Below are 22773 nucleotides of genomic sequence, written 5' to 3' on the forward strand. Positions count from 1 at the left end.
TCCAGGTATAGCTTCCTGGAGAGAAGGGCATCATCAACAAAAGCAATGGAGGGAACTAGAAAGGGCAGTAGTATGACTGATAGAAGTGTGGCAAGGGAAACTCATGGGCATCTTCACATGCATGGTTGAAGATTTCACATTTCTTAGCCCATGAATGCTGTGAACATACAACACAGCACTGCAGCTCTGAAGGTCATGACCTTAGAAGCTAAACTTATTTGCCTGTTTCTGGTTTTTATCACACTTATTTCCATGGCAATGTTCAAAAGCTGGAAATTATGTGCACAGTGGATCAGGATAACCTCCATGCCTATACATTGGACATTGGACTTAAATTAAATGCAGGGAACTCTACAGAAAAGTTTTCTCTAACTGTCACAGTTCATTCTCTCTCTCTTCTCTGGTGGGCTGGTACTGCACATATCTCTGACCTCTTCAAGCATATTTAGTAAATGAGAATCCTTTTCATTTTTAAAAGATAAATTCATTCATGACCCAGATCCAAGTCTAATTCAGATATTCTACTAAAAACAAACAACTCTTATAGAGGATGGAGAGATGGCTTAGTGGTTAAGAGCATCTAATATTCTGCAAATGAATTCATGCAGAAATCAGCACTCACATTGGAGTACTCACTACCACTTGTAGTTCCAGATCTAGATGAACTAATGCCCTCTTCTGTCCTCAACGGATACTGGTACTCATTCAAACAGACACATGCACACGCACATGCACACACACACACACACACACGCACACACACACAATTTAAAGTAGAATCTATTTTAAAAGGAATTCTTCTAAATATTTAGTTCATTCGTAGTCACATTGAATATAATGCCTTTTTTTCCTTGTTATGAACTACCTATTTCAAAAATCAACATTCCCATCATAGTTGTGACATAAGTCAGTTCGTTATATGAGCCCTAAATTTCTTTTTTTTTTTTTTTTTTTTTTTTGTTGTATCTGAATGTAATTTCTCAAAGGGAGCATCAGACTTATATTACAGAAGAAAACAGGCAAGTTAGGTGTTACATCAGCCAAGATACATTGAAGTTGTCTGATGTATAATGACACAAAACAGAAATGCATACATAAAGACTGGCAGGAACCAGGCAGTGATTACAACTGAGATAAACAGTGGCCCTATCTAAAGTCAGCTATTCTAGGAGCCAGGTGAAGATTTTGCACCCTAGTCACAATTCTAGTCTATTGTATATCCCACCACCACGGGGTTTCTGCTCTTGCTAACCTTGTCATGAATAATGTAATACACTAGTTCCTCCTTAAACCACAACCCTCCTTCTTCCTATACCATTATAAATTCCTGCATATGGAGCCCTAAATTTCTTACCTTCAACCTGTACTACAAAATCACTAATGAAATAATGGTGAGGGAAAAAAGCTTTCCACAACACACATCTTAGAGGTCATAGTTCACAGGTATTATATGATTCCCTAGGATATAATATGAATAGGTTCAGATTTGAACAAAAGACTACAAGTCTAACACTTATGCCATACAGTTAATGATAATTTTTGAAGAAGTGCTCTGGGTGCTATTTTATTTGCATATCAAATTCATCTTAATTAACTTGAAATGTAGTACAGAGTTATTGCCAAGTGATAAGGTCAAAGAACCAACATCTGGCTGCCACTAACCAATCACAGATCATTGGTCATTTAATATTTATCATTATTCATTTCCATTGATATTTTTTGATATATAAGAATCTATATTTCAAAAGGATGAATCCATCCTTGTAGATCATAGGGCAGGTGGAAGAGTTGACAGACAGTTGGGGTCCAGTTTTGTTTCTAGACCACATTACTGTTTACTATGTTTACTGAATTTTGTAATTGATGGCTTCTTCTCAGCCAGAAAGGAAAGGTGAACAATGGAGAATTGTGTTCACACTAGAGAGCTTCAACTTCATAAAGAAGTGTTACTCTAATTGGTAAACATGGTAATATGTTTTGAACAACCTGAAGCATTTTCCAGGAAGCACATTAAATGAGTTTCAATATTCACTAATTTTAAAAGCTATTGAATCACAAAAAATCTAAGTGAGTCACCATATGTGGAGAGGCAAAAGGAAATTGCCCACAGAGCTGGAAACAAGGTGGGGAAGCTGTAGTGCAAAAGGTACAAGTTAAAAAGTTGGTGGTTGATTTTAAAGTCTTCCTAGTAGTCCATGACTTGTAGAGAGCAAGGAGTACAAAAAATTTCTCCCTTCATACTCATTTGTTCTGGCATTAACTACAAAACAAACTTATCCCATAGTTCTGCAATACATTTTATTCAGAGAAAGTCCAACTAGAGGCATTGAATGATCTGTGCTTTAATCTGTCACTCATTGATGCTCACCTGAATTTACTGACTTATGTACCTGCCCAAGCTTGTTCCTTCTTGCTTTCACTCTCCTCTGTGCTCCTATTGTAATATTAGTGAAGTTATTTCTCCTCATTTACCTAATTTCTTCACTTAAATCTCTTCAATACCTAGAGCCTTTGTGTGTCACTCTTTCTATGATAAGGTAAGGAGATGGTGAAAATATTTTCTCACATGGTCCAAGGATGAATTTGGAGACACGTGAGGTATTTGGTGTCATATTCAATGGGGATGTGAGAATTACAAAAGTCATCTCAGATCAAAACTAAAACTAAAGAACAAATAGTTTTGATCCCATTGTATCTTGTACAAACATCATAGTAAAAACACTACTGGGACTCAGTTTTAGAAACCTATACAGGGTTTATAAGTAGGGTTGCCTGATAAAATACAACATGCACATTTATTGTTGAAGTTAACACGGAATAACTTCTATATGTGTGTGTGTGTGTGTGTGTGTGTGCGTGTGCGTGTGCGTGTGTGTGTGTGTGTGTGTGTGTGTGTATAATTGTAGGAAGCATTTTTATATAAGATAAATTGTATCTAAATTTCAAATGTAATTGGGAATGCTATATTATTATATTATAATTGTATAACTTTATGTGCAGAGAATGTTGGAAATTGCTTATTCACATTAATTTTAGGGGTCAGTATTCTTTTACATGTGTGCCTGATGTAAAGTGTATATGGTCTATGTACACTTCTGAATGCAAGGTCATGTGACCACAGATGAAACATAACCAAAGTATAATGTCTAGTATCTTCCTTTGTCATATTTCTTTAGTACAGGGACACTCTCTGAAGGTGGAACTAGGTTACCTATCAAGCCTCATGGATCTTGCTGTCACAGTTTTTTATACTCTTGGCATTACAAGCTCCACTTTGGCCACACTATTATTATATAGATGCTAGGCATTTACATTTGAGTGTCCATGCTAGCATAACAATTGATCTTACTGACTTATCCTTCTTTTTAGCACAGGATTTGATGTTCCTGTGAAAACAGACGGTTGGTCAGGAAAAATAGAGATGGAACATGGGAAAATTATATGATCTTGTTTCTTTTGCAAAGTGAAGATAATAAAAATAGAAACAGGCAGGAAAGATGGCTAATTCATTAAGAACACTGTTGCTCTTACAGAGGACTAGAATTTAGTACCACAAAAATCACCAATGTTGTGCAGCTAACACGCTCCAGCTCCATGGAATGACATACATATAGATAGACAGACACAGACATGAATATTTTAAAGGTAGGTATGTCCATTTATATCAAGTGTTGTATGCCTATGTATAGAATGCTGAGCACAGAGCCATCCAGTTTAAGGAACACTGAGCACAGAACTATTCTCCCTAGGGAGACTTGGATGCAGGACCCTCCTATATAGATCATTCACCTTTAGAGTATGAAATGCTGAGCATAGATGCCTTTTAAGGAGACAGGATTTAAGGAGTACTGAGAACAGGCAGCTCCTCTACCTGTATAAGATACAGAGTTCATGAATTTCCCCTATATTGCATTCTAAGTATTATGCCTCTTAGTTATGAAGTGCTGAGCACAGGCTTGGTACATAGCATGAACTCAGCAGATAGCAATGATTTTGATAGGGAGCCACAAAGTCTAGAATGAGAGAGTAATGAGGAAATGAATAAAATGTCCTTAGTAGCTGCACATCCTGAAAAACCTCACAACTGCTCATCACAATCCACTTATGACCAGAAGTCCAGCATCCAGTCTCATGCTTTCCATATGACAAGTAACCAGAACACAGTTACACAGCCAGAAGCCAACACAGCAGCTTCATGAAGACATGGCATTTTCTTCTAAGGCGAAGCAATAGATCTTCACTATGGCCATTTGTGCATTTGACAAGTGGAATGATGACAACATGTGGATGTGGGTGTTGAATATACAATAGCATTCAGTAGACAGATACTGGAGAGGGACAAACAGCCTTTATATGGAACAGTCTTTATCAAGCCAAGCTTAGAATGCCTGGAAATGGTCTCTATTGGTAGATCTTAGAAGATGAAGATCTGTCAGAACAATTTGTTGTCTTATTTACAACAGATCATTTTCTGAAAGCTTCTATTTTTTGGCCTGGGATATGGAATTTTATTGGGAAAATAAAGGTAGAAAACATAACTCATTAGATATTGATGGAAAGCCTTTCATCTTGGTCATAAACATGTCAATAATTCATAATCAACATCATAAGTTATTGGAATTTTCATCATGGCTCTAGTGTATTTCTCCTGAAGTATGTGGTTCTGTTTTCTGAACCTTTATTGACAAATGAAAAGCCTCCTCTAAAATGTATTTTTATATCATTTATCTTTCGTATCCTGTTATGAGCCAATGAGCTTATGTTTGCTAGCAAGTCAAGCTTACTCCAACATACTTTAGGATTGAGATTTAAAGGTTAATTTTGTGAATAAGAGACAATAAACATCTCATGTATTTTCACATATGCCACTGCTATAACTTTCACAACATGATGCAGCTAATAGCTGTTGTGTGTTGGTCTAATACTGCTTTTATTTTAATATTAAATACTGATTTCTAAAGATGTGGTTCCCACTGATGGGCAGGCCATCACTAACTCAAGTGATGCCATGTGAATCTGCTCCCCAGTTAAAAAACAGTGCTACCCTGTGTCAATCAACAGTCAATCAAAGGTCAATAAAAGCCTGTTATTTGGCAGTGGATGGAGATATGTGTGACTGGAGGTGGGGGGGGAGGGTTGCTGGTAGGGATAGGGAGAGAGAGAGAGAGAGAGAGAGAGAGAGAGAGACAGAGAGACAGAGAGACAGAGAGACAGACAGAGACAGACAGAGAGACAGTGAGATGCTTCCATGGACCAAAACCACATAGCAAGGAGCAAGGGGCTTATAAGTTAAAATAAGTTAGAATAACCCAAATCAGCCAAATCTAGGCATAAGACTTATAAATAAAATGTTTGGTTTGTATGTTTTTTATACAGGCATATTAGGATTGAAAATTCCAACAAAACAGAGCTGGATGACAGGTAAAGTGGGTGATTTTTCTCTTTAAATGATGTCCACAGAAATAAGCTTTAGATGGTTTTGTTGTTATAAATTAAGGTTGATCAAAGAGACACAACTCCCTAAGGACTGTTATTTCAAGTGATTAAATCAAGTGCTTGCCATTGCATTTGTATGCCTCAGGTCCATGCCGTAGCTGATGGAGAGAGAGAGAGAGAGAGAGAGAGAGAGAGAGAGAGAGAGAGAGAGAGAGAGAGAGAGAGCAATCTCTATACTGTAACAAATAGTTCATAGGCTTCAGTGTCCATTGGTTGGGTTACCTACACAGACTAAATGTATAAGGGAACATCTACAATGGCCTGTGAGTAAGCTGGAAATTTGAGAACCATAATGAAGATCCATAGGCTGATCCTGCTGCTATCCAGAAGTTTTGGTCAGTGGAAACTTTCTCTCCAGGAAAGGGGCTAGAGGCTCATGAGACTCAAAAATAAATAAACTTAACAGGCCTTAGAAAGTTGAAATTGGCAAGGGTCACCTGAGGTCTATCCTGAGGATTGCAAAAGCAACATACAACTTGAAGTCTGGGGAAGATATGGCCAGTGGAACTGGCAAGAGGACTTGCTCCCAATAGTTTTAACTGCCTTCCCATCAGGCAGAGAGCTCCAGATTAAAGCTATAATGAATCAACACCAAGGCTGGGATGGGCTTTCAGTCATCTAGGTGTGTTTGGCTCGTCCATGTCTCTGCACATAGCTCCTTACCCATATTCCTGTAAGTCAATTCCATTTTGGTCTTTCATGGACTCCTTTTTGGGAAATAGTAGGTGTGTGTGTGTGTGTGTGTGTGTGTGTGTGTGTGTGTGTGTGTGTGTGTATGTGTGCAATGTTTGAGGACAAGTCTCAGACAATATAGGGTAAAAATAAAACTCAGGCTGTGTGTGAATAAATATGTCATTAGAATTGAGGCAAACAGTATGAAGGGGTATGTGTCACCTAGACAGTTAATTTGCCAAGGAAAGACTGAAAATACTTAGGAAATGGCTGATTGTCTGATTAACTTCTGAGCCACATTTTTCTGCAAACAGAAAAGTCTTGGTATTCTTCTACATAAAGTGTTTCATTACATTAAAGAGACCCTCCTTCCCAGGTTAAAAAAAAAAAAAAAGGTCATGATATATACAATTTACTCTTCTGGCTAAGCTTTACAAGATGGAAGGTGACATAGCAAAATTCCCATGGCCTGCCCATGGGATGAATGGAAATATTTCTTTTTAAATCCCTGCCCATCTTTGCCTCAGCACCAAGATTCTTTCCCAGGTTGGAGTCTGTTCTAGGTTTAGGACTCAATATTCCCTTAATTGGCTTAACAAAACATGGCTATTTTTACTTTCTTGGCTGAGTTATTTCAAAATACTCCTTAGTATTAGGAGAACAGGTACAGTTGTAGAACAGGGAAGGTGGTCATAACCTCAAGGTAAAGGAAATGTGCAGAAAAGGAAGCAGTGAGATGGAAGGGGATGCTATTGATGCAGATTACCAAGAAAGTCAATACTGGCACTATGTATATACTTGGTGCTATGGAAGGAACCCCAGACTTCCTGCATGCCAGCCAAACCCTACTAACAGAGCCTTAGACACAACTAATTAATACTGTTATTCTTCTTCTGTTATCTTGGTGGCTAATGCCTCCTTTGGCAGGCTTGCCATGTTTATGCTGTTGGGAAAGTGTGATGAGGGTGTGGAACTAACAATGGACAATTCTTCCAAAAGAGCCACAGTCTGGAGATAAGTGTAAAAGAAATTATACACAGAAGGAATAGGCTTTTGATTATTTAATAATTAAAGTAAAATTCTTAAGAATATTTAGAAATAACTATTTGAGACAAAACAAATTATTAAGAAATGAAATAAAAAATGGTTATGGAAAGAATTTATAACTGGGTGTAGTAATCTTAGTTTTCTGAAAACTGCAGTCTCAAGGTCCAGGTTAACCTGAGGTAAATGTTACATATAGAGACTATGTCTTGTAACATAAAAAACACATTACACATTACATTTTTATATGTTAAGTTTAGAAATGAAGTCCCAGAAAACATAGAGACAAGGACAACATTTTCTAGAAGGACTTTTTTAGCCACCCTATAAACTTTTGATAAACTTCCTTACTAGTTTCCTGAGCCAGAGCAGGAGCAAGTTGAAAATAAGCAGCTGGTCAGCACTTAAAAATATAGGTTGAAAATTAAACGATAGCAGAGAGCTTGCCAAATATAAATAAGTCCTCTAATTTTGGAGATGTGACAAATTTTCATGAGAACTAAAAAGCTAAAGAAAGATGAAGGACAAATTGAAGCACAGTGCAAAAGTGAATTCTAGTTAAAATTTCTGATCAACTGCATCCAGGGCACCTGCTTGCTCATTTCACAGGCAATTAAATGTCCACAGCCCAGTTGAACATTTCAGCTAACGGAAATGCTCTAAATCTATGATGGTTAAATTTGGATTGTTTTCAGACAAACCAGGATATAGGGAGCTATCATAAAAACCCTGAGAACTAACAGCAAATCACAATAGCTGGTGGCATGGCTAGAATGACAACTGATATCCAGCTTTCTAGTTCTATCATGTAACTATGACAAAGAGCAGTGGATGGGGACAGGGATGTAGTTAAGCGCCTTTGCTGTCATTACAGAGGATTCAGGTTCAGTTCCTAACCCCTGCACAGCGACTCATAACTTTTGTTTTTACCCGAGTTACAGGTGATGTGATGCCCTCACCTGACATCTCTGTGGGCACTGCATACATATGCCTTACATCTATCTATACAGTCAAAACAAGTTGACAGGTAAATTAAAGGTAAGTGAGTCTTTAAAAATAGAAATGAGTGCATATCAAGTGAGTTCTTTTGTGATTGGGTTACCTCACTCAGGATGATAGCCTCCAGATACATCCATTTGCCTAATACAATCTCCAAAACAGAAGAAAATCAAGAATAAGGAAGACCAACACATGGATACGTCATTCCTCCCTAAAATAGGGAATAAAATACCCATGAAAGAAGTTGCAGAGACAAAGTTTGGANCTAAGACAAAAGGATGGACCATCCAGAGACTGCCTCACCTGGGGGTCCATTCCATAATCAGCCACCAAACCTAGATACTAATGTACATGCCAGCAAGATTCTGCTGAAGGGACACTGATATAGTGGCCTCTTGTGAGGCTATGCCAGTGCCTGGCAAATATAGAAGTGGATGCCCACAGTTATCTATAGGATAGAACACAGAGACCTCAATGGAGAAGCTAGAGAAATTACCCAAGGAACTGAAGGGGTCTGCAACCCTATAGGTGAAACAATATGAACTAATCAGTACCCCCAGAGCTCGTGTCTCTAGCTGCATATATAGCAGAAGATGGCCTAGTCAGCCATCGTATGGGAAGAGATTCCCCTTGGTCTTGCACACTTTATATGCACCATACAGGTGAATGCCAGGGCCAAGAAATGGGAGTGGGTGGGCAGGGGAGCAGGGTGAGGGGAGGGTATAGGAGACATTCTGGATAGCATTTGAAATGTAAATGAAGAAATCATTTAACTTATTTTATTAAAAAATAAAAAAATAGAAATGAAAGAGTGGGGGTTTCATAGAAAGGAAGCAGAGATGAATTTTCAGATGCACTTTGTTAGGAGAGTTACATCACAACCTGAAAGAGAAAGCACTTTTGCTGGCCTGAAAAGGAGGCTTTATTAGATGAATAACCATTGTGGATAGATGGGATGTCTCCCTTAGTTTTAAGGATATTGGGAAATAAAGAGCATTCTGACCAGTGGGACCATGAAAGGGCTTTGTGGGATCCTGAAAGCAGAGGTGGGGGCTTCTTGGTACCCTATTTCCCTTCTAAACCCAAGAACCAAGTGAGTTTCTTATTCCTTTATGTTTGCAGAAAAGGCAGGATAATACTTCATCCTACATTTTCAAATCACAGAATACAAAGTATGGTTATACTTCAAGGTCAACTCACAGCTGCACGGGAGAGGAAGAACTACACTGTCATAACATGCTGGCTTATTCATTCTACCATCATAGGTACAGGGCACATGGCTGGAAGTAAGAAAAAGGAAGCAGGTACAGCTTTAGTGTAATTTTTGTGGTAACTGTTTTATGTTCCCCTTCCTCTGTCCACCTTCCCATCTGTCTCTCTGCTTCTCTTGCTGCTCATTGATTATCTGAGTCTACTTCAGGATTCTGAGAAGTACCCAGCTACTATTGTTTCCAGATTTCATGTGCTTTGTCATATCTTGAAGAATTTCAAAAAGAGTTCACACTTGAGTGCCATACCATCTTTTTGTGTGGTACAGCCTAGGCATACACATATTTAATGCCTTATTATGGTCAGTGTTGCTTGTCCACATTACAAAATTTAGAGCCATTTAAGAGACCACTTTCTATCTTCACCTGTGAGGAACTATCTAGATTGGTTTAGCTTATAAGAATGTCTGTGAAGGTTCCTCTTGATTAAGATGGTTAAGGTTGAAAGACTCACTTTAAGTGTGGAAAGCACCATTCCTTAGACCTGGGTTCCAGACTAAAGCAAAAAGTTATAGGAAATTTAGCACAATCATTCTTCAGATCTCAGCTTCTTGACAGAGGCTGCCATAAAATCAACCACTCAGCATCCTGTTACTGTGATTTCCTTGTCATACTGGACTGTAATCTGTAGTATGATCCAGAACAATCCCTTATCTCTCTTTGCTTTGCCAGAGTATGCCAGCACAACAGGAAACATAGTGCCAAGAGGTGATTCCATAGTGTGGCTTAGTTGAAGACCCCTTGTTTTAGACTATTTCTTTTTTTTTTTTTAAGATTTATTTATTTAGTATATGTAAGTACACTAAAGCTGTCCTCAGACACTCCTGAAGAGTGCATCAGATCTTGTTACAGATGGTTGTGAGCCACCATGTGGTTGCTGGGATTTGAACTCCAGACCTTCGGAAGAGCAATTGGGTGCTCTTACCCACTGAGCCATCTCACCAGCCCTTTTCTAAGTGTTGGATTGCTCATTGCTAAGACAGGTGCAGTTAGAACATAGAAAACCTAGCTGGGAACACAACATGTGAGGGTTTAATTGGTGGCCTGAGGAAAATGAGAGGTTGTGGAGAACTGATGGATCTTGTTGCCTGTACTCTGTCCAATAGAAGCTATACGGAACACAGTTACATCCTCTTTCTTTTTTGAAAGTAAAGGGTATAGATTGCATCTTTATGTGCAACCTGCCAATTTTTAGTTTTGGCCAACAAATTCATTTTTATAAAAAGTACTGAATAATCTTAAGAAAACATGTCAATGCTCTTGATTCAGGCAAGGATATTGGCAGTTTTAGGGTTTTCTCTCTGAAGAAACTCTCTATATTACATGTTTAACTTTTGGGGTGTGTTAATGTGACACAGACATTGTTGAACAGGGGTTTGCCTCTCATTGTTGAATTTGAGACAGTGTCTCCAGTTTCTTGTATTGTTTACAATAGGCTAGGTAGTCCACAAAATTCTGTGGATTCTTTTCTTTCCTCATCCTTGCAACCCACTGTAGGAATTAAGCCATTATAGATGGTCAGCACTAAAACCTGTTTTATGTGAGTTCTATAACTAAGTTTCTCACAAATATGTATCATGTGCAAAGACCCCCTGAGCCATTCTCCTAGTCTAGTACACAATATTTTCATTTAGCTTCATAGATGCTCTTTTTCCAGAAACTTGCTTTCCTCTTTGTTCTCATGGAGATTTGACCTTACTGTTCCTTAGCTGCTTATATGGTGTTGGAGGACTTTCATCCTTTGTGTTCATAGCCTAATACTTAGTGAAAATATGAGGCAGGTACCCCACATTACATTTCACCTTAAATAATTATGTTAGTTCTTTATCATCATATAATAAACACACACACCAAATTTTGTAGTGCTCATGGATTCATGATGAGCTAATTAGCAATCATTTGACTTCCAAGTGAGAGGGGTGAGCTGAAAATTAGCCTCTCTTAGTAGATTACATATTTAAAAAAAATGTCAAACAGCAAAGTAAAATGTCTTCCCACATGAGCATTGCCACAGTACTAATGAGCCAGATTTTTGGATGCAGTTGACACTAGCAGAAGATGACTTAATAAGTCAGAGGAGATTTCTACTGGAAGAACATTATTTAGTCTCTAAATATAAGTGAAGAAGTGGGTCAATTGACACTAACTGAAGCTATTTATGTACACTTGAAGAAAATGAACTGTAATTTGGAAATAAACTTTGGAAAAATTAGTCTCCTTATTTAACATGGATTTTAGAAGTCACTTTAATTTGAAGTTGATGATTCTCTCTCTCTCTTACACACACACACACACACACACACACACATGCACGTGCACTCGTGCGCAGGCAGGCAGAAGACATGTTACTTGCCTTTCTTCAGGCAATGTCTAGTGTTAGCTTTGACATATGTTCTTTGATTAATCTGTAACTTAAAAAGTACTCTAGGTTGGCCAGTGAGCTTCAGAGATCTCTGTCCCTACATACCCAATACTGGCATTACAAGTGCATGCAACCAAGCTTGCCAAGCTAACATTTTACTAGCCAAGCCATCTGCCAAATCCATTTTTTAACTGCTGAAATACTTCTGTTCTTTGGTATGTCATGAGGCCATTTGCTGGCCCATGTTCCTAGCTATTCTTTCACAGTCCAACTAACTCTGACTGTTATTCTCCTGTTGTCCTACCACACATTCCCATCTTATATTTAAAATCAAATAGTTACAGGACTAGACAGCAAGGCAAAGACAAGCTGAAGGAAGTGATCAGACAACTGGGTTCTTTATGTTAATCTGGGGCAAGTCATATGTATTTATCTAGCATGTAACACTTCTCCATATAACTCTGTTGAAAAGAAAGGCTGTAGGGAATGCATTTGTATTTGTGTTTTTTAGTCCATTTTAATCTGGTTAGAACAGGATTCTTGAGACAGAGTGTTAGGGTTTGAATGTAAATGGCCCCACATAGGGCTTGTGATTGAATACATGGCCCACAGATAGTGCTGTTTGTTGGGTCAGTTTGGAGAATCCTGAGGAAGTTAAATGTTACTAGATGAAGTAAGATCACTGGAAATGGGAATTGAGATTATACAGCCTATTTCTAATTTCTATATACCCTCTTCTTTCTTTCTTCTTTTTTATTAGATATTTTCTATATTTACATTTCTAAAATGTTATCCCTTTTCCTGGTTTCCCCTCTGAAAACTCCCTATTACTCCCCCCTTCCTCTGATCACCAACCCTCCCACTCCCACTTCCTGGTCTTGGCATTACCCTAAACTGGTGCATCTAGCTTTTACAGGACCAAGGGTCTATTGTACCATTGATGACCAACAAAGCCATCCTTTTTAACATATGCAGGTATAGCCATGGAGCCCTCAAAGTTTACTCTTTGATTGGTGGTTTAGTCCCTGGCAGCTCTGGGGTTACAGTTTGTTGATATTGTTGTTCCTCCTATGCGGCTGCAAACCCCTTTGGCCCATTGTGTCCATTCTCTAGTTGCTCCTTTGAGGACCCTATATTCAGTCCAATCATTGGCTGAGAGCATCCACTTATGTATTTGTCAGGTACTGGTAGAACTTCTCAGAAGACAACTATCTATCAGGTTCCTGTCAACAAGTACTTGTTGGCATCCACAATAGTCTCTAGGTTTGGTGACTCTATATGGGATGGATTCCCAGGCACAGCAGTCTCTGGATGACCTTTCCTTCAGTCTCTGCTTCATACCTAGTGTCTATAACTCCTCCCATGGATATTTTGTTTCCACTTATAAGAAGGACCTAAGTATCCAGACTTTGGTCTTCCTTCTTCCTGAGCTTCATGTGGTTTGTGAATTGTATCTTGGGTATTCTAACTTCTGGGCTAATATCCACTTATCAGTGACTGCATATAATGTGTGCTTTTTTGTGATTGGGTTACCTCAGGATGATATTTTCTAGTTCTATCCATTTGCATAAGAATTTCATAAATTCATTTTTTTTTAATAGCTGAGAAGCACTTTATTGTATAAATGTACCACATTTTCTGGATTCATTCCTCTGTTGAGGGACATCTGAGTTCTTTCCAGCTTCTGGATATTAAAAATAAGGCTGCTATGAATATAGTGGAGCATGTTTCCTTATTACACATCGGAGCATCTTCTGGGTATATGCCCCGAAGAGGTTTTGCTGGGTCCTCAGGCAGTACGATGTCTAATTTTCTGAGGAACCCTCAAACTGATTTCCAGAGAGGTTGTAACAGCTTGCAATTCTACCAGCAATGAAGGAGTGTTCCTCTTTCTCCCGAGCCTAACCAGCCTCTATTGTCACCTGAAGTTTTGATCTTAGCCATTCTGACTGGTGTGAGATAGACCTTCAGGGTTGTTTGAATTGCACTTCCCTGATGACTAAGGATGTTGAACATTTTTTAGATGCTTCTCAGCCATTCAGTATTACTCACTTGAGAATTCTTTGTTTTGCTCTGTACCCAATTTTTAAATGGGATTATTTGATTCTCTGGAGTCTAACTTCTTGAGTTCATTTTATATATTGGACGTTAGCCGTCTATCAGATGTAGGGTTGGTAAAGATCTTTTCCCAATCTGTTGGTTGACATTTTGTCCTATTGACAGTGTCCTTTGCCTTACAGAAGCTTTGCAATTTTATGAGGTCCCATATGTGAAATCTTGATCTTAGAGCATAAGCTGTTGGTGTTCTGTTCAGGAAAATTTCCCCCATGCTCATGTCTTTGAGACTCTTCACCACCTTCCTTTCTACTTATTTAGTGTATCTGGTTCTAAGTGGAGGTCCTTGATCCACTTTGTGCACGGATATTGGAATGGATCAAATTGCATTCTTCTACACGCTAACCACCAGTTGAGCCAGCACTAATTGTTAAAAATGTTGTCTTTTTTCCACTGGATATTTTAAGCCCCTTCACTATAGGTGTGTAGTGGCATTTCTGGGTTTTCAATTCTATTCCACCGATCTACCTGTACCAGCACCATGCAGTTTTTCACACAACTGCTCTGCAGTACAGCTTGAGGTCAGGAATGGTGATTCCACAAGAAGTTCTTTTATTGTTGAGAATAGTTTTCGCTATCCTAGGTTATGTGTTATTCCAATTGAATTTGCAAATTGCTTTCTAAGTCAGTGAAGAATTGAGTTGGAATTTTGATGGGGATTGGATTGAATCTGTAGATTGCTTTTGACAACATGGCCATTTTTTACTCTATTAATCCTGCTGATCCGTGAGCATGAGATATCTTTCCATCTTCTGAGATCTCCTTTGCTTTCTTTCTTCAGGCACTTGAAATTCTTGTCATACAGATATTGCACTTGCTTAGTTAGAGTCACACCAAGATATTTTATATTATTTGTGACTATTGTGAAGAGTGTCATTTCCCTAATTTCTTTCTCAGCCTGTTTATCCTTTGAGTAGAGCAAGACCAATGGTTTTTTTACGGTAATTTTATATGCAGATACTTCAATGAAGTTGTTGATCATGTTAAGGAGTTCTCTGGTAGAAGTTTTGGAGGTCAAAGTATACTCTCAGATCATCTGCAAATAGTGATGTTTGACTTCTTCCTTTCCAATTTGTATGCCTTTGACCTCCTTTTTTGGCTAATTGCTCTAGCTAGAACTTTGAGTATTATATTGAATAGATATGGAGAGAGAGGGCAGCCTTGTCAAATCCCTGATTTTAGTGGGATTGATTCAAGTTTCTCTCCATTTAGTTAATGTTGACTACTGGTTTGATGGATATTGCCTTTACTATGTTTAGTTATCAGCCTTGAATTCCTGATCTTTCCAAGACTTTTATCATGAAGGGATGTTGGATTTTTTTAAATGTTTTTTCAGCATTTAATTACTCTGATACCTAAACTACACAAAGACCCAACAAAGAAAGAGAACTCCAGACCAATTTTCCTTATGAATATTGATGCAAAAATACTCAATAAAATTCATACAAACTGAATCCAAGAACACATCAAAATGATCATCTATCATAATCTAATAGGCTTCCAGGGATGGAGGAATGGTTCAATACATGGAAATCACTATATAAACAAACTAAAACCAAAAAAACAAAACAAAACAAAAACAAAACCTCTCTTACTTCTAATGAATGGTCATGCATCTTATTCCATGATTTCCCCACAGGGATTCAATGAATTCCTGCAAATGTAAGCAGAAATAAACTCATTCTTTCATTTATGCTTCTCAGCTACTTGTCATACGTTGAGATCAATTAGGAAAATGTAAAGAATACATAGATAACTTACAATCTGTCTTAATTTAGATAATGATCTCAAAGACTCATACTTATTTTCTTAGAGTCTAAGATAAGGTTCCTAAAGAGCAGCCAAACTCTGATTAATTCCTAACAGCCATTTTGAATCTATAACTAAATTATGTTTCTAATAACTGTACAACTTGCTTTTCTGTTTCACAGAGATGGGTGGTGCCCCACTCCAGGAACTGCACAATGTTCAGAAACAAATGTTCCACAAAGATTTAATGAATTGTCTGATCTTGCTTCTTAACTGTACTTGCTGGCCAAATTTTCACCCTATGGTTTTGTCTTATAAAGGGATCCTGAAAAGGGATCAGAGAAGTTCTTATGAAGCCTGTCATAGAGAAATACAAACATCCATTCAGCACTGTCATGTACATGAAGACAGCTTGCTTTAATTTGACCATGACTTGGATAAGTGGTGTTTCTCCTTGCATCTGCAGGATTAAGAGTGTCTTCATGTGGTAAGAGCCACATGTTGCTTTAAGGTCAAGTGGAAAGGAAGGAGAAACATGGGGAGAAGATAGAAGAAAGGTAAATTTGCTTTACAGAAAACTGATCTGAAGCCCCACTGGCTCAAGAAAGCAAGTCCTCTGTTAGTCCTGTGGTGTGTGTGTGTGTGCGTGCGCACACATGTGTGTGTAGTCTATTTCTTCTACACTGACATACCCTATTAAGGAAGAAAGAAAGAATCTAGGGAATTTTCAAAAATCTAGGAATCAAATGATACTGAAAATCCTCAGAAGGTTTCCAGGTTTACAAGGTCTCTCTCCAAAAGTATAAAAATTACATAAAACCATAATTATGTGAGGTAATTGGCATAATGTTAAGTAACTTGATCACCAACAATACCTCTCCTGTGCATATACCCAAAAGACGTTCCAACTGGTAATAAGGACACATGCTCCACTATGTTCATAGCAACCTTATTTATATTAGACAGAAGCTGGAAAGAACCCAGATGTCCCTCAATAGAGGAATGGATACAGAAAATGTGGTACATTAACACAATGGAGTACTACTCAGCTGTTAAAAACAATGAATTTATGAAATTCTTGGGCAAATAGATGTAACTGGAGAATATCATCCTTAGTGAGGTAAACCAATCACAAAAGAAATCACTAGATATGCACTCACTGATAAGTGGATATTAGTCCAGAAACTTAGAATACCCAAGATACAATTTGCAAAACACAAGAAAAACCAAGAAGAAGGAAGACCAATGTGTGGATACTTTATTGCTCCTTAGAATAGGGTACAAAATACCCATGAAAGTAGTTACAGAGACAAACTTTGGAGCTAAGATGAAAGGATGGACAACCCAGAGACTGCCACACCCGGGGATCCATCCCATCATCAGCCAACAAACCCAGACACTATTGCACATGCCAGCAAGATGTTGCTGAAGGTAACCTGATATTGTGGTCTCTTGTGAGGCTATGCCAGTGCCTGGCAAACACAGAAGCGGATGCTCACAGTCAGCTATTGGATGGAACACAGGTTCTCCAATGGAGGAGNTAGAGAAAGTTTCCAAGGAGCTGAAGGGGTCTGCAACCCTATAGGTGGAACAACAATATGAACTAAGCAGTATCCCCAGAGCTTGTATCTCTAGGTGCATATATAGCAGAAGATGGCCTAGTTGGCCATCATTGAGAAGAGAGGCCCCTTGGTCTTGCAAACTAAGTATGCCCCAGTGCAGGGGAATGCTAGTGCCATGAAGTAGGAGTGGGTGGGTAGGGGAGCAGGGGTGGGGGGAGGGTATATGGAACTTTTGGGATAGCATTTGAAATGTAAATAAAGAAAATATCTAGTAGAAAAATAGAACTAATACTAAAAAATACACATAAGCAAACAAACAAAAAACAGTACAGTACATACTTTTATCAACAACATGCTTAAAACACACATATGTGACACTAATACTTCAATAAGATAAACATGTTTTTGAAGAATCAGATGCCCTAAAGAGACTACAAAAGAATGAAAAATATTGGATGAGCTCAATTGCGAGATAGATATGTCCTTTTAAATATTCTAGTAGCCACAGTAAAACTAATTAATGAGAGGGCTCAAGGGATGGCTCACTGTGTAAATTGCTTTCTGAATAGGAATGAAAGTGTTGAGTATTGATCCCCAGTGACCATTTAACAAGCAAGATATATCCATTTATTCCTGTAATCTCAATGCTTTAGATACAGAGACAGAGAGATCTTTTATGCATACTTGCTGATTTTTGTGTGTTCCAGGATACTGGGACACTATGATTCAAATATTAATGAGGAGATGATGGAGAAGTCATTCATTATAGAGTTACCTCTGCCTCCATGTGCACACACACACACACACACACACACACACACACACACACATACAAGCACACACATTTACATGTTTCCACATTCATTTACACAAGAACATATATGTGTGCACACTAACAACACTATATTTTATTTGATATGTCACATCATAGTAATTTGAAGGAACTATCAAGGAAATATTGTACATGTTCTTAAAAAAAGTTTCTACTACGCAATATGTTTTTATAATTGAGCACATTGCTGTTTGGACAGCCACATTCAAAGTGCTCCATAGCCTCCAACTACTGACTATGATAACTGAAAACAGTCCCATAATCAGGTATGAAAGGCTTAGAGGTAAAATATATGCTGATGAAGTAGGGTGACAATGATTTTCTCATATTTTAGCATTTCAATCTTTCAGAGTGTTTGAAGATATGTCACTAAATTCTAGTACCCAAAGGTTTTGATTTCATAGGTCTGTATCTGTTTGCCACAATTCTTTTTCTAATGTCTTGGCAGGCAATGTGAAGTCCCTTAGTTCTGGAAATATTTTGTCGTGATACTGCTAAACATGTGGTTTAAGGGAATTTGTAGGCTGTTTCTTATTTTTTTGTTGAGAAAGGGCCTTATAAAATAGTCACAGACTTTCCTTGAACTTGGTAGCTGATTATGTCCTTGAGTTGGTGATTCTTTACCTACTTCAGAATTATTGCTTTTGTAGGAATGAACCACCATGCCTGATTTTTATGGTGAAGATCAAAGCCAGAACTCCATTCATGAAAGACAACCATTTTACCAACTTATCAACGGACTTACCTTGGCTTGGTATGACTTAAAGTAGCACCAGATCATACAAATTTTGTGTCTGATTTGTATATCTCTTTATTGTAACTAGACTCTATGCTGTGGCAAGAAAAAGAGGTGCTAAATGTGGGTGAAATATTCCAGTTATGTTCATCAGTTTAATGTTCCATGCTGGTAACATTTTTGGAAATGAGTTTACTAGCACTATTAGCAAGTGAAGATACTTATGTGTGAATCTTTCATGCAGATTGTGATTGGATACTATTTTATAATCTGGACATCACTTTAATACTCAACTCTTGCTTAAATTTCCAGTAACTAAGGGAAACATTCAGATAGGATATAGGTACACAATTACTGTGGTCACTGGAAACCTATAACATGAACAATATTCAATTTATTTATTTATTTATTTTTACTTTTATATTGATTATCTTATTTATTTACATTTCGAATGTTATCCCCCTTCCAGGTTTCACATCCACAAGACCCCTATCCCCTCTCTCCTTTCTCCCCTAGCTTTTATGAGGGTGCTCCCCACCCATCCACCTACTAAATTATTTGTAAACTTCAAATAGTTGCCAACCCCATCTCTCTCTCTCTCTCTCTCTCTCTCTCTCTCTCTCGACCTTATCTTATATTTACAGATGCATCATAGTTTATGTGTTAGAAATTGTAAGTTTATTTATCAACATTAATAAAATATTACTGAAATGAGAATGGTCTCTTTCTCATGAGAGAAATAACAAGCCATCTTGACCCTTCTCTAGGTCATATAGCTGATCTCTTTCAAATGAAAAGAAATAGAATACCAGTTTGCAAAAGTGGTATACAGGGGCTGGAGATATGGCTTAATGGTTAAGAGCACTGACTACTCTTCCAGAGGTCCTGAGTTCAATTTCCAGCAGCCACCTGGTGGCTCCCAACCATCTGTAATGGGATCTGATACCCTCTTCTGGTGTGTCAAAAGATAGCAACAGTGTACTTCTATATATAAAATAAATAAAATAACTCATGTGATATCAAGAATTGTTACTTTACAATTTTCCCTTAAAAAGATTGGATTTTCTTTGAACTTTAGTTTTTCATAGACTGAATTAAACCTAGATCCTGCCTAGTTTTAAGTGTGAGGTACTAATGATATAAATCAACTGGCAGAAATTGAATAAAGCTATAGTTCCTCTAGTAGCTGAAACACAGTATGGCTCTGTGGGTGAAATAACAAGCAGTCTTTAAAAGCTGCTATCAACACAAGCCAACAGATAAAGGGTAGGAAATGTACTCTGAAAGTTTGTAAAGGGGTTCCTTCTTGGTTGCAATATACAGATGTAGAGCTGGTGTAAATCTTTGTTTGCATATGTAAAACCGAGATACCATTTTCCTATCAGTTTTAGGGTACTTTGCAGAGCTGAACGTTTCAGTTACTGTGCAAGATTTTCTTTTTTCATGCTTTCACTTGTAATTTTTTGTGAGAATCCTTGGGATTAAAGTTTGGTTGAAAATTTTTGTTTAACTTGGAAAAAAAAAGAATGTACCAAGTTTTCACCTTGATGTTATGTTAACCCTGATTTTTTTTTCTCTCTTTTTTTTTTTTTTCCTGTTCCTGGGACAGAAGGCAGAAAACTGGTGTTCCAACTTTCTGATTTACAGGAGCTGTATAGGTAGGCAGCTGTCTCTACAACTTGTCCTAGTTCTGAAAGCTGTGTTAGGCTTCCTATATTTTCAGATAATATTGGTTGTTCTCAGATTTCTGAAGTGGTTGAAGACTGGTTGTAGTCTCATAGTCAACCCAAGCTACTTAGCACTGAGAAAGATGGTAGACTTCCAAGACAACATAGCCAAGCAGGATACAAGATCCAATAAGACAAAGCAAAAGCCCTCCTATTGATATTGAAAAATGCAAATCAATAAAAGAAGTATCAAGGGCAGTCAAAAATGTGAGCGATACACCTGTTTTTACTTTTGGAAGCCCCATAAAAGCAACAAGCTAACAACTATACATTATTTTTTGCATTCTTGAATATATGTCTGCTCACATGTGTGAATATATATCTCTACATGTGAGCACATCCTCATAGAGGCCAGAGGTCACTCTCACCTGTTGTGTCTCATATATCTACTTTCTTTGCTTGAGGCAGACACTCATATGGCCTTGAAACTTTCCTAGTCAAATAGGCAAGCTGGAGATCAAATCCAGGAATCAACCTCTAATGCCTCTCCAGGGGTGGAATTATAAGGCTGTGCCATTACACATAGATTTGAAGGTGTTGAACTCAGGGCATAGTTGTAAAGCAAGTACTTTACCAAGGGAGCCTTTTCCCAGCCCTGAATACTTCAACACAGTGTTGAAGTGATATGAGAAAGGGCAAGAAAGTGTATGCATGTATAAAAGTTCTGTAATTCTTGTTACAATGTTCATTTGTATATTTGAAACATAGGGTAATATATACTTCATATTAAAAGCTCAGATGCCAACCAGCTCCTTTTTGATCTGTGCTTCTGGATGATGTTATTATAAAGTCCATTTCCAAACCTCCCCCAAACACCACAGAGAGTATACAAGCTAAACGGGGACATAACAGATATGGAATTATAAGTCTTTTTAAAGTTAGGATTGATGGAATTGTAAGCCTTTTAAAAGTTAGGATATATAACTGAGTTTTCTATTTAAATGACAAAAATGATGGACTGGATATTAGATGTATCTTATACATTATAAATTACAAAATGGTAATAGTTGTGCTCTATGTTTAATTTTTTAAAATATTTTAAATTATTTTGTTTATTTGCATTTCAAATGTTGTCCTCCCCCTTCCCACTCCCCACTCCATGAGTACCTTCCTCCCTTCCCCTTTGCCTCTATGAGGATGCTCCACCACCCACACACCTGCTCCCACCTCACCCCCCTAGCATCCACCTCTCAATCCTCTATAGGACCAATCACATTCCCTCCCACTGAGGACAGACAAGGCAGTCCTCTGCTACATATGTATCAGGGACCACAGACCAGCATATGTATATTCTTTGGTTGGTCACTTAGTGTTGTGGATAGCCCTAGTGCTGTTTGTATTTTGATGCTAATTCAGATTCTCAAGAGGAAGAGGGGCTACTTGGGACAAGGAGTGAATCATGTTCTTAAGACTTCATGTGATTCTTCTAATGAAAAAAGAAATCACTGAGCAAATATACAGGACTTCTAGGTCAGGCAGAGGAAGAAAGGAGGCAGGAGAGAGAGATAGGTTTTTGGATAGGGACAGTGGGATGACAAGATATAGCTACAAAGGAATCTGCCAGGATTCACCATCGGAGGGAGGATTTAGATTTAATATAGTTTACAATATTAGGATTCTAGTTCTTGCTCCCAGCGACTGAGTTACCATTGATTCTCAGCTAAGTTTATGCGTTTTCCTTCACATGGTGGCATAGCTTGGTTCCAGAGCAAAAGTAGAATGACAAAGTGTGAGTTTGCAAGAAGTGCACCCCAAAAAATCCATAGGAATTTTGAAGCGTGGGTTTGGTGGGGTATTAACCAACCAGTGGGAAATTAGCAAGCTAGGTGGAGAGACTTCAGAGCTCTGAGTCAGAGAGTTTCCATGAGATGAGAACAGGCTGACCATGCCAACCACTGCCTGGCCAGCCAGCCCGCCTGGGCCTGCCATAGTGTGAATTTCATTTTATAATAGTTGACACAACAGCTTAGTCCATGAGAGCTCTGAGGGGTTTGGTTAGTCTTCCTATGGGGTGACAATACCCTTCAGGTTCCTTTAGTCCTTCCCCTATCTTTTCCATAGGTTATCCCCCCCCTCCAGGGCTCAGCCCAATAATGGCATTAAATATCTGTGTCTGTCTCAGTCAGGTGCTGGTAGAGCTTCTCATAGACAGTCATGCCAGGATCCTGTCTGAGAGCATTTCTTGGCATCAGCAGTAGTCTCAGGGTTTGG

This window comes from Mus pahari, chromosome 5 (genome assembly GCF_900095145.1).
Source record: "Mus pahari chromosome 5, PAHARI_EIJ_v1.1, whole genome shotgun sequence".
Classification (NCBI taxonomy): Eukaryota; Metazoa; Chordata; class Mammalia; order Rodentia; family Muridae; genus Mus; species Mus pahari.